Consider the following 2801-nt stretch of genomic DNA (forward strand, 5'->3'; position numbering starts at 1 on the left):
CACCACATTTGAGCTCTGGCTGTAAGAACAGACAGCTTGGCTCCTACACTGGCCAAAACTGGAAGCCTGAAAAATCAGGACAAGCTTCATAAGTAGCAGGTCTTGAACTGACATGGGTGGGGAGGATCAGAAAGACCTTTAGGGAGATGATAGGTCTGTGAACAACACTCTAAAGATCAAAGTATCATCCTAGATGTATGGAGTATGTAGCAATGTTAAGTTTTCACAGTGCATGTTGTGTTGAATGGGGAACCCCTTCACTAAACCTGAGATGAGAACCATATAAAAATATAAAAAGGAGACACTAATTCATGTAACACAGTTCTTCAGCTGAGATACATATTGTACAAAATCATCTCAACTACACACCTCCATCAGGACACAGTGAACAGTGAGGTTTTTTCTCCCTAATTTCATCGGTGGAAAAAGAGAAACTTCCAGCTTCCAAGTAGAGAAAGTTGTTAGTAAAACAGAAAGGAAATTGCTCAGCAGCAGTGCGCTGATGTGGTGTGTTGTTCACTAGACCCTCTGTTCTAATGGGAAGGTGGAGGGGTGGCTGTTCTTCCTGTACCTGCACCAGCTGTGCAAAACAAGTTGATGACTGAATATCACGGTTGGTAGGTTTGTAAATTAAACCTTAGCAAATAATTTCCTGCTCTTTGTGTTAAGTATCCTTTTCTTCAGTGATCACAAGTGGTGCTGAAGTGGCATCAGTTTAGTGCTCCCCCCCTTGAAAAGTCCTGTTAGAAAGTTACAAATGATAGCACCCAGACTTACAAACCTACAAGCTTGGGAACAGTGTCTTGAGTCTTGTTAGTGCTGATAGAGCAAGAAATAAAAAGAGAAAATTGCAAACCATCTGCTTCTTTATCAAATTTCTCTGCATATTCTGCACAGATATCTGTGCTTGAGCATGTTTATTCCAGTCAGGCAAATCACTGACACCCCATTTATATTAATTTCTGTAAATAGTAGACCCAGATGCCTGAGGCAGAAAGTAATATATGAATTTGTAATTATTTTAGGTCTCAAGTAGTCATAACTGTGAAGTGCTCTGTCCAGCAGAACAGATAGTGTAGGAAAGAAATATTCTGAACGTTTGTTGTCTTCTTTTTATTCCTCCTCCTCCTCCTCCAGGTGTCATATATGATATCCAGCTGCTATGCACACAGCTTCTTCCTTTGTCAGGGATCTGTGGCTTATGTCTACAATTTCAAAGGAAAAATGTGAAAAAATGTGTGATTGTTATTGGAAGCAGCATAGTTTGAAATAAATATTATACTTTTCACAGCACTTCAGGAAGCTTTTGTACACAGAGCCCCCAAATATCCATTTGTAAGTAATCCCAATTTGATCTTTTTCTGTCTGGAGTGCAAAATGGGAGATGAGGTTAATCACACCATCAGTAAAGCTCTGCTGTCGTAGTTCAGCAGCACCAATTTCAAGTGTAAATAAACAGTATTTAGGTACTTCAAGAACATATAGTGAAATGAGAAGAGATCAAAAGAAGTTGTTTTTATTCTCACATTTTTATTAAATAGAAACCTGGCTTGCTTTCAGCTGTATGTCAAACAGTTCTGGACAGTGGATCTTTCTTGTCAAGCACTGGTGTGTTTGTACAGAAGTACATCCAGCACAGAGAAGCACTGCAGACCTAGAAGATAATAGATAAGAAGGGTAGGGAGGAAGAGGGGGAAACCTATCTTGGATGGGCATTTTGTGTCCATATCAGAAAGTTTGTCTCATATTTCTTGTCAGTTATGGTGCTTATCTTGAAACCATCTCCTAATTTCTGTTGAAAGAGGGCTTCCAAAATGAGAAAGGATGATAGAAAAAGGGAAGGGCATAAGATTTTCCGAATCAAAGTGGCAAAGTAGCACAGGTAAAATAAAACAGCTAGGGCTGATATTAATACACAAATAGCTGCTCCTCTAATCTTTTGAAGGCTCTCAGTGATTATGAGTCCCTATTATACCCTAAAATGAAATATCTCTCTATTTGACTTGCCTCCCTTTGCCTAGTCTCATCTTAGAGGTTTCGGTCATTGGACAGCTTCTTTTCATTTTTATATTAAATTAAGCTGAGAGTTATGACCTTTTCATTTAAACTTCATATTTAATTTGGTGCCTTATGGTGAGCTGACAGAAAGCACCATGATAATTTCCTAACATCTAAATAGAGACCTTGGGGACCTTCTTTCATAGCAAAATAACTCCAAAACTCCCTGAGGCATAAAGGAAAAAATGTTTCTTCAAAACATTTAATACAGCTCTTAAATGTTTACTCTTTTCTCAACTGAACAACACTTCCATTTATTTTCTATAAATAACCTTCAGGGCCCAAAATTGCATTGTAGTATTTGTTAACTTGGCAATCCATCATTCTTTGTGCTTTATCTAACTTGCATTGTTTTACCTGCATGTTCTTTGACATGGTCAGTGTGTGAGCAACTTTAGCTGTGATAGTATATGCTGACATTTATGCTTTCAGCTCTAATTTTTTAGTACATGTCTTTAAAGCGTTTCAGATAAGACCTTGAACTCAAATAAAATGAAATAGAGTTTTCAGTTTATATTTGCTTATAAATTTACAGATTAATGTACAGAAAATGAAACATTCACATTAAAGCATGTCAACCAACAGCCTGTATCAAAATATTAAAATGAACGAAGAATTTGCCATTTGCCAAGCTCACTAAATGTGTTAATTTGTTTTGCTCACCTGGTTTTGTTGCTTTGGCAACATCTGCCCATTATCTGAAAACTGTTTGGGGGGGAAAAAAAACCAAAAAATTTGCTTTC

At 37.5% G+C, this 2801-nt stretch overlaps 1 long non-coding RNA gene across 1 annotated transcript in view; it reads right to left on the reverse strand.

The window, feature by feature from the left end:
* Positions 1–1519: 1519 nt before the first annotated feature.
* The window catches only part of LOC108447464, a 20961-nt gene continuing 19679 nt past the window's right edge, over positions 1520–2801 (reverse strand). Inside the window, exon 3 of the long non-coding RNA XR_001863042.1 lies at positions 1520–1654. This is a non-coding gene — a long non-coding RNA (uncharacterized LOC108447464). The remainder of the gene's footprint in view (positions 1655–2801) is intronic.

This window comes from Corvus brachyrhynchos, unplaced genomic scaffold, assembly GCF_000691975.1.
Source record: "Corvus brachyrhynchos isolate BGI_N302 unplaced genomic scaffold, ASM69197v1 scaffold346, whole genome shotgun sequence".
Lineage (NCBI taxonomy): Eukaryota > Metazoa > Chordata > Aves > Passeriformes > Corvidae > Corvus > Corvus brachyrhynchos.